This window comes from Protomyctophum parallelum (assembly GCF_964188405.1).
Source record: "Protomyctophum parallelum genome assembly, chromosome: 4".
Classification (NCBI taxonomy): domain Eukaryota; kingdom Metazoa; phylum Chordata; class Actinopteri; order Myctophiformes; family Myctophidae; genus Protomyctophum; species Protomyctophum parallelum.
Window position 1 is genome coordinate 46,472,236 of NC_139700.1, and position 11,347 is coordinate 46,483,582.

An 11,347-nucleotide genomic window follows, 5' to 3' on the forward strand; every position below is an offset into this window, starting at 1 on the left:
GGCGCCTATGTACAGCTTGTCAGCTTTTGTCCCCACACGTCTCAATATTTGCCATCGACAATGAAAGGAGAAATTAGGTCAAAATGTCCGCCAAATATGACGTAAAATGTCCGCAACACAAACATTAAAGGCCATTGACAATGAAGGGAAAATGTACGTCATCTTGTCCCCACACCTCTCATATTTGCCATCGACAATGAAAGGAGAAATTAGGTCAAAATGTCCGCCAAATATGACGTAAAATGTCCGCAACACAAACATTAAAGGCCATTGACAATGAAGGGAAAATGTACGTCATCTTGTCCCCACACCTCTCATATTTGCCAGACAATGAAAGGAGAAATTAGGTCAAATGTCCGCCAAATATGACGTAAGTTTGTGGCAACGGGCATTCTGATTGGCCAAATTTCTCTGCTCAGTTTTTATTAGCCTTTATTGGTCGCGTTGTTAGACTTTCCTGTTCATCCCTTGAGCTTCTTAGTTAGTGGGTAGGCTACTATATGTTTATGAATGTTAGGCTACATGTCTGCCCTTGTTATTGTCTTGCATTTATTGTTACTGGCAGAGCTGTGCTACTTTAATATTTCGCCTCTGCTCTTGTCCAGTTCACACTTGTAAAAGAGACTTTAGTCTCAATGTGGTTTTTACTGGTTAAATAAAATAGATTATAGGGGTGACCCGGTCACACTCAAAACAAGAGAGAACCACTGCCATATGGTAGGCCACTGGTCATTTTGTTGGCTGATTGTGGGAAGACTCTGCCCTCTGGTGTTTGAAAGATGCAAAAGCATGGACATTCATTCCAGTAGCATAATCTCCTTCAATCCTATTCTTTATGTCCGGCGCACGCGCACACACACACACACACACACACACACACACACACACACACACACACACACACACACACACACACACACACACACACACACACACACACACACACACACACACACACACACACACACACACACACACACACACACACACACACACACACACACACACACACACACACACACACACACACACACACACACACACACACACACACACACACCATTGTTAAATCATACTATTTATTTACTGTACTATTTGCAAACTGTTTGCAAATAGTATTAAATCAATACAAAATCTATACAAATCAATAAACATCATCTCATCATTTAATCACCCATGAAATAAATACACCTGTGCACCTTCCATCAGGCATGTCCTGAGACACAGTTTAGTTTTCAGACCTATGGGCCCCATCTTTGCCAATGTTGGCTTGTGGTGGACATCTTTGCCAAAATTATTTTTTTGCCACGTACATACAAAATGAGCGGACAATAATACGACCAGAAACGCAAAAAGAGCACATAAGACTGCTTTGATAAATGGTGCATTTATATAGCGCTTTACATAGATTGTGCATTACATTCACTCATTCACACAAAGATGTCGGTGGAAACCATGCAAGTCACCAACCGGCACATCAGGGGTTCAGTGTCTTGCTCAAGGACACTTCGATAAGAGATTCTCAGAGAGCATGGTGGCACTCTGTGATAAGCTGCTTTCTAAGTATGTGAGCCACAGGTTGTGGGTTCAAGTTCAGCCCATGGCCTCGGACGGCATACGATAGCATGCCGTTTTTCATCATTTTGGAGGATTTGAAAAGAAGACGAAAATCACTCCGAGACCATGGGCTATAGCACATGGCCTTGGACGGCATAGGCTACTATAGCATGCCGATTTTCATCATTTTTGAGGATTTAAAAAAAAGACGAAAATAACTCAATAAACAACAAAACATTTCAAAGTAATAACTCCCAGCATGTGTCTCCACAGTAAGCTGGATTATAAAAAGTGTGAATGGAGTTTCTAGGTGAAAGTATTTTTTGACCATTGAGCCCCATTATAAATTTGTCAATTTACAACACTATTTGTTTTGTTTTTCTTCTTACTCATTTTTTGATCGGCCCAAAACATTGTAATTATTGTCATAATTTGTCACGATCCGAGTTGGCTTTGTCCGCAGCGTAACCGTCTTTATATAAATACTTTTTGAAAAGCCTATGGAGAAAATGAATGGAGAACCAATTTCCTGGGCCACTCGTCGTTCTGAAAGGGGGTGGGACTGCGACGCTCTATATCACATGAACACTGTACAGACCAGTTACCAGTTTCAGACCAGTTTCACTCCAAACACAGATGCAAATTGAAGAGAATAACGCCAGCAGTAATGCCTTGGAGGTGATTAAGCACACAGGGCATTAATGATACGCGCAATGCGTTGTGAGCTTGTAGATCTGCTATTTTCAGCATGCAACAAAGTGTAAAATTACTTGGATCTCTTGTCCACTAGTCCCTTCCTAACATTTTAGTCTAGTTTTTATTTGTTAATGAAATTGTCAGTATATTTAGTCTTAGTTTTAGTCATCATAGCTTTTCAATTAGTTTCCTTTTAGTTTTCGTCAGTGAAAAAAGGTTGTCGACGAACATTTTTCGTCTTAGTTTTAGTCGGCTAAATCAACACTAGTCTAGGACCGTTAGGTAGACATGGGCTGCATTTTCTCACTGGTGGTTTGAACACAAACCAGCACCAGAGGGCGACACAAGTCCTTTGTAATGTACCTGGAATCCACTTGAAGCTGTATCATCCCCGCTATTCAAATCCCAATCTCACTTTGCCAATTGAATTGAACCTTGAATTCTCCTACTTCGAGCTATTGTTACTGACATTATTACTCACCAGGATACTCGATCTGCTACCACGCCTGTGCAAATATGCATGGTTAGGTATGCATGACAACAGTTTGTGTTGTGTGTGTGATGTTGGACCAGAGCCCTGATATAGAAGACCTATATAGCAGAGCCATTTAAATCTTCCAGTTCATCCCACCCAGTCAAATGACTTATAGACGGTAACCATAGCCTTCAGGTGCTAATCTTTATTCACGTGAGCCGATCAGCCAGCCAGCCGTCCCGCAGATATGAGTCGAAGGGGGATGAACCATCGGCTGAAAGAACCAAAGGTCAGCCTTTTTTCGAAGTACGTGCTGTTCGGATTCAACAGCGTGTTCTGGCTCTTCGGAAGCCTGCTCGTGGCCGCGGGCCTGTGGGCGTTGGCGGAGAAGGGCGTCCTGGGATCAAAACTGTCGTCCGTCATGGATTTGGGCCTCCTGGACCCCGTGTGGCTGCTCCTCACCGTCGGAGCCGTCTTCTTCGTCCTGGGCTTCGCCGGCTCCGTCGGAGCGCTGCGGGAGAACACCTACCTGCTGCGCTTCCTGTCGTCCTCCCTGACGGCCATCTTCTTCGCAGAGTGCGCCGCTGCGCCCCTGGTGTTCATGTTCGGCGAGCACATCACGGACCAGCTCGACACCTTCTTACAGAAGGGCATCCGGACGTACCGCGACGACGTCGACCTCCAGAACTTAATCGACTTCGTCCAGGGCTACTGGCGGTGCTGCGGGACGCAGGGCCCCGACGACTGGGACCTGAACCTCTACTTCAACTGCACCGACGCGCACAACAGCAGCGAGCGCTGCGGCGTGCCCTTCTCCTGCTGCGTCAGGGACCCCGCGGACGAGGGCGGCGGCGGCGGCGTCGACACGCAGTGTGGCTACGGCGTCCGCAACCGCAACCGCAATGGAGACGTCGCCGGGTTCGACCGCATCTACACCAATGGCTGCGTGGAGGAAATGAAGGTTTCGCTCATGGCCAACTGGAAAATTCCGCTCGTAGTCATCGTCGTTTCCGGAGCTGTGAACTTCATTGGGATGACGCTGGCCGTGACCCTGTTGAGTCAAATTGCACATGTTAAATCCAAGTGGGTGGCGGCGTATGTCCCCCCGTGACAGGCCTTATAGTGCACGCACAGTGATAGTGTTATTAGTTGACGCCTGCTGAGAGAACATTTCCACTCGGACAGTCGACAGAACACGCGCACACACCCCTTCACGTCCAGAGGCCGTATGTGTATAGGCTCCGCTCACACGTCCAAAACCTGACGTTTTGGCTCTCTGTTCCGGGTGGAGAGGGGGTATGAGTACAGCTCGCAAATAATTTTCAATGGGAGTCGCGCATTTTGTTTTGACCGAACAGCTCTGTTCGATGGAGGGGGGGGGGGGGGGGTCAGAAGAGAACCCCCCCCCCCCCCCCCCAGAACACGTACAAAACATGCGTTTCGAGAGGGTGACCTTACACCTCAGACGGAAAGAGGACCAACATGCTGACTTGGGCCCAAAAACCACACCAACTACGTGCAGCTACTTGCAACTGTACTTGCAACCATTATCCCCGCAGTGGCAGTTGCAAGGTTGCATTGGTGTGGTTTGTTTTGTTGCAATGAGTTGCAACTAGTGTGTGGTTGGGGGCTTATAGGGGTTGCCGTTTCCACTGCATTATTTATGTGTTTATGTTGCCCCGTTTATTATGTATCGTTGTTTTGCTCTTGGTATTATTGTATTTTTGGGAGGCGCTATAGCCCCTCCCTCCTATGCACAGCTTTGTGTGTCTCTATGAGCACTGAATTTGCTGCAGCTGATTGGCCCGAGCACGGAATGTGATGATAAGAGCGCCCCTCACTTCACAAGAGTGTGATTTTTGAGGGGCGCTAGCCTCTCCTATATATCCAGCTTGTGGTGTACGTGCAAACTAACACAAACGTTGTCCTACACAAACATGAAATGCCGTTGACAATGAATGGACAAAGTGTTCGTGCAAACACGAACATAACATAACATAATAACACAAACATTGGAGACAAAAGTGAGGACTGTCAATGAGATGATGTGTGACACGAGTGTGATTTTTCTGTCTGTTTTTGGTGCCCACTTTGGTTCAACACTTTGTTTTAAATGTGCGTTAGGTGGATGGGATTGGATTGGAGACTGACAGACTAATACATTCAGCTCTTTGACCGGGTGCATTTATCAGATGTCACGCATCATCCCCATGGACTCCTGTGTCTAGTGGGAGAGGAGAAGGATAGATCCCCATGGACTCCTGTGTCTAGTGGGAGAGGAGAAGGATAGATCCCCATGGACTCCTGTGTCTAGTGGGAGAGGAGAAGGATAGATCCCCATGGACTCCTGTGTCTAGTGGGAGAGGAGAAGGATAGATCCCCATGGACTCCTGTGTCTAGTGGGAGAAGAGAAGGACAGATCCTCCAAGTATGTTAACTCCATGTATTTTTTTATAAATTTATTTTTTGGGGGGGGGGGGGGGGGTGTTAGCCCCTCCTACTGTATATTCAGCTATTAGTGTAGATTTTTGTCTTACACAAACATTAAATTCCATTCCATTGACAATGAATGGAGAATTTACGTCATAGCATAAGAGCAAATCGGCCACCAGGCTCCAGCAGCAGCTTCCCCAACCAGCCGTCCCGTTGCCCCTCCGCGTGGCTCCAACCTACCAGCACCAACCCTCCTATCAGACTGGACCGTAGTCGGCCTTCAAAGGGCCCTCATCGCCAAAGGCATTCCGTTCACCAGATCTGCAAACAAACTAGCTTTGTTTACAGCCCTCATGTCCACCCGTGTCGCTCAGTGCAGCAACAGCGGCACAACAACATCAGCCTCGCCAGCCAACGTGGGTCCGTCCCACAGCCGTGACGTCGCACATCTTCTTCCCAGCTCCACGGGGCGCTCCACGGGCGTCCGCTCGGCCGAGTGGCGGCATCGTCGCGCGGCAGGCGGCCCTGTCGAGTTGCGGAAACTCCTTGCGTCGGGCTGCCACGTCGCGTGCCGGCGCCGTCACAAAGTCGGAGGCTCCGTCCCGCTCCAGTGACGTCACGCAGCGTCCCGCTGCCACAGTGACATTCCGGAGGCATTCATTCTCCCCAGACGTCCACCCTCTCCACTCCCACCACTCTTACCAAAGGAGCTCCAGCCACCTCAGCCTCCTCCATCCTGCATATGGCCAGTATCCTCCCTCCACCACACACTACACCACTAATCCAACATGGTTTTCTCCCCTCTGCCCCACCTGTCCCTCCCTCCCATTTCCAGCAGGGAACGCCTACTATGGTTTCTCTCCCGGACTCATCACCCTACCTTCCTCCAGCCACACCTGCGACAACCTCCTGTCCGCCACCACCGATCCAGAGACCGTTCCTTCCCTCCTCCAAAAGGAGGTTAAGAACAGCTTTGTGATCAGCCCCTCCCCCCCCCCCCCCTTCCCTACCTACCGCATCAGCCCAATTTGCGTAGCCACCCGCAAATACTCAGGCAAGAAACGACTCATAATCGACCTCTCATCACCCCACGGCACCCACGTTCCCAGCATCAACAGCCTCATCCCCAGCGAAGAATTCTCCCTCCAGTATGCCACAGTCGAACATGCCATCATCCGTCTTGCCGGCCGCAACGCCTGGTTGTCAAAGGCCGACATCACCGCCGCCTTCAAGGTCTTGCCACTCCACCCAGATTCATCTGTTCGGCGTTCGCTCTGACAATGCTTTTTACTTCGCCGTCCGCCTGACCTTTGGCTGTTAAGAGTAGCCCGAAACTCTTCGACAACCTCTCCGAACTCCTCTGCTGGATCCTTACTAATAATCACAAACTCCCATACCTGGTCCATCTCCTTGACGACTTTCTTACAGTCGATCCCCCATCAGCACCACCAGCAAGAAGCCTCACCACCCTAAAGTCCGTCTTCAACACAGCTCTTCACCGGCGAAGCACCTTCCATCAGGTATGGGGGGTACTTCGGTGGTCGGTGGTTCGCTGCCGAGTGGCCCCAGGCGTTGCTGGCCCAGTCAGTCAACAACGTCCACTCATCCGCGCTCTACAAGCTCTACCGTCGTGGCGGCTTCCCTCTGGGGTTCAGAATGGGCCAGCAGGTCCATCCTGATCCACTCAGACAACCTCACCACAGTGTACATCATTAACAAAGGCAGATCTTCATCACTCCCCATCATGGCCCTCCTTGGCAGACTCACCTGAATAACCGTCACAAAAAACGTCATCCTTCATGCAGCCCACATCCCCGGTCACAAGAACACCATAGCTGACTGTTCCCCGCTTTTCCTTCCAGAGATTCAGGAGCTTGGCCCCAGAAGCCGACCCGACACCAACCCCGGTTCCACCCTTTTCGGAAATGACCTTCCCTTAAACCATCCGTTCCACCACCTCCTCACTCACTCCCGGCACATGATCTTGCAAGGCATCGCCCCACCCACCCTCTCCTCCTACTGGACAGCCTGGAAGAACTTCCAGTCCTTCCACACCCTCTTCCACGTCCACTTCACATCCTCGGACCTCATCACCCTCTCTTCCTACATCAGCCACCTCCATTCCACAGCCACCAGGTCATCAACCATCCGAGTCTACCTGTGCAGAATCAATTTCTTCACCAAACTCATAAACCGGCTCTCCCCATCCATCCATCCAACATCCTCAGATCACCCTGCTACTCAAAGGCCTCCAGAGGATCGAGCCAAAACTCCCCCCCCCAACGCCAACCCCTCACCACCGAAATCCTAGCCAGCTGCATCCACGTCCTCCGCACCGGCTACTCGGACCCCCACAACGATATCACGCTCGAGGCCATGTTTCTTCTAGCTTTTTTGGGGTTTCTGAGATGCTCCGAGTTCACCTCCTCCAACTCCAGGTTCCATCCCCACCTCCGCCCGGTCCTCACCAAAGCGGGATTCTCCCCAGAGCACTTCTCCGGGCCACTCCTTCAGAATCGGAGCAGCATCCACGGCTTCGAGCAAGGGAGTTCCCACGTGATCCAAATCCTCGGGCGGTGGTCGTCCCGGGCCTACTGCGGCTACATCCGCACCAACGCCCAGGACCTGCACAATGCCTAGCTGTCTGCCCCAACTTTTGGGGTTTCCACAACATCGCACAGGCTCACGCCTCGACCCCTAAGCCAAAGTATCTGGGTCCACGCCCCCTCGAACCCCTAATCCCACCGTCGCCCACGTCCCGTGCTCTTGACCATCTAAGCTGCACCACCGCACGCTTGCGCGTGGCGATGACCTTAGATGACCAAGCTGCACCGCCGGTGGCATTCGTGCCCCACACCATCTAAGCCACACGCTGCACGCTTGCGTGCTGCGATGACCTCTAATGGCATCCTCCCCTCCTCCCCGACCTGACAATCCAAGCCGCATGCTACACGTTCACGAGTAGTGATGCCCCTGGATGGTCACGCCGGCGCCCCACATGTCATGCGTGCCCTGACCACCTGGGCCGCACACTTCACGCTTGCGTGGGGTGGCGACCTTAGATGATCATACCGGCACCGTTAATGGCGTCCCCCGCCCCCTGGCCATCTAAGTTGCACGCTGCACGCTTGCGTGTGGCGATGACCTTAGATGACCATGCTGGCTTCCCCCTTATCCTTCCATGCCGTGGGCGTTTATGCCGCACGTTCCATGCTTCGCATGCGACGTGCCATCAACGACCATACTCCACGTTTATTCAATAAACCATCTAAAAGGTTCTCATGTCTGATGCTTGGTCTTTCCTATAGTGAACTTGGTCTCAGAAACGCTTTGCTGGATCCTGTCAAATAGGGTTCGCTTGCCATCCGTTTTTCACCTGCTTGATGATTATCTTCTCGTCGACCCTCCCAGCGATAATTCGGGCTCTTCTCTAGCCAAACTAAAGTCCACATTTGCGTATTTGGGCATCCCTCTGTCAGAGGAGAAAACTACCGGCCCTGCCACCTGCCTTGAATTTCTTGGCATCATGCTGGACAGCCGCGATATGAAAGCCTCCTTACCAGAGGAAAAGTTGCAGCGCATTCGAGATATTACCCAATATTGCACTTCCAGCGCTTCAATCTCAAAACGCCAATTGCCAATTGCTATCCCTGCTAGGTAATTTAAACTTTGCCGTACGCATTATCCCTCAATGCCGGTCTTTTATTTCTAGGCTGTTGTGCCTGGCCTCCTCCGTGCCCAATCTTTTTGTCTCTAGTGCGCTTTTGGTCGCTTTTGCTCGATAATTGGAATAGGGTCTCGTTCTTTTACGATGACATTGTGCATTTTTTCATGGATGCAGCGCCATCCGTGGGTTTTGGGGGATATTTTCAAGGTCAGTGGTTTGCTAGTAAATGGCCAGTTCAATTTGCTGCAGTCTGGGGCGCGTTATGGAGCCGTAAGCGCATAGCCGTTCTCTGCGAAAATGAAAAGGACATGTTTGAAATGGTTTGTAGTTTCTGAGTTATTTAACTTAAACGCCCAATGCATTCTCAAACTTTGGCATGCTGCTAGTCCTACATACTCAGACTACACCTAGAAACGCCATTCAACCCTATTTAGGTTCATCTTACGGTGGACCTGTTTGCCTGAACAGCAATCTTTGAAATGTTTCATAGTTTTAGAAATATAGTGCTTTCAAATTTGAGAAATTTACAATGGGGCTCAATGGCAGATATTGGCACGTCAAAAAATCACTTTCACCTAGAAACTCCATTCACACTTTTTATTATTCAGCGTTCTGTGGAGACACATGCTGGAACTTTTTACTTTGAAATGCTTTGTAGTTTCTGAATTATTTAGCTTAAACGTCCAATGCATTCTCTATGGCAATAGCACAAACTTTGGCATGCTAATGCATAAAAAATAGACCCCCCCCCCCACACACACACACATCCTGTGTGGTTTCTATATTACTCACAGCCACCCCCCACCCCCCCCCCCCCCTTAAACTGTTGTATGTCACTAAAGTATGTCACGTAACCATGAAGCTCGTGCACACACCACACACACACACAAACACACACACACACACACACACACACACACACCACAAACACACACACACACACACACACACACACACACACACACACACACACACACACACACACACACACACACACACACACACACACACACACACACACACACACACACACACACACACACACACACACACACACACACACACACACACACACACACACACACACACAGTGTCACTGTGTTAAATATGTATTTTTGAGTGGTGCAACCACTCCAAGGAACAGCAATGTCCGTGTCTCCGTGACTTTCATCTATGTATGTGATGTTAATGAGCACCTGCAGTGGTATGACTACCAGTAGGGGCGCTGTTGGCTGCTGTGCCAGAAACAGAGCGAGAGAGATAGTGTTGCACTGTTGCCTGCTAATGAGAGAGAGAGAGAGAGAGAGAGAGAGAGAGAGAGAGAGAGAGAGAGAGAGAGAGAGAGAGAGAGAAGAGGAGGGGGCGGGGAGAGGGGAGTTGCGTTTTTTTTTGTTGCCTTGCTCATTAATAAATCATAGGCTATTATACTTTTTCACCACAGGCGGAGTGCATGCCTTGGGAAATCTTTCTTTGCAAGTCTACATTTTACACCTTTTTGGAATTAAGCATGCCTACTACTTTGAAGAAAAAAACCTTTTTGTCTATGCTGACAGTGTTCTTATTTGTAAAGCTGGGTTTTGACCTTAACAAACGGATGACTATTAACATATCTGTGTGTGTGTGTGTGTGTGTGTGTGTGTGTGTGTGTGTGTGTGTGTGTGTGTGTGTGTGTGTGTGTGCGAGCGCGCACGACTGCGTGCGTGTGTGTGTGTGTGTCAGAGTGTCTTACCAACAAGGAAACGGTCTCTTCATCCACCCAGCAGCAGAGGGTCTGTGTGTGAAACCACACACACACACACACAGCTCTGCTGTCAGACAGCGTGCGTGCGTGTGTGTCAGAGCATCTTGCCAACAAGGAAATGGTCTCTTCACCCACCCAGGTCTATGTGTGAAGAGACACAGCTCTGTTGTCTGTTCTAACTTCTCAGCCATTATCAGTCGGTCAGTTTGACAACATGAAACCTGCACCAACCTACATCACAGCATGTGAGTACTTAATTTATACATTATATAAATATACTATACAACATGAAACCTACATCATATAATCATCATATATAAAGAATCATATCATGTATTGTAAGTATAGCCAGTGACGGATTAACCCCTCTCAAGGCCCTGGCACCTCACCAAATCAAAAGGCCCCTACTGTTTCAGCCAATTAATTAATTAATTAACATGCATGCGTTTAGCGCATATCCACTACTGCCTGCGCTGTCCGCTGACACAAGACACAGCAGCCAGCAGGCATGCCGCACTGGGCACAGCCTTTCCAACTTCAGTCTCTGCTAAACTATCTGCAATTTCCCCCGAAAGATAATTAGCCTATATCTACAAGCTCCATTAGCGGGCAGCAGCATGTTTTGTCTAAATTGTCTTTGTGGCCAACAAATGTAGCTACATTTGCAAACAGTGCTGTTGACCATGTTGTTACATGGTCCATATACATGGTGTGCACCAACAGACAATGCCAATATGCTATATTAATATTAGAACGTTTTAAAGACAGATTAATTATT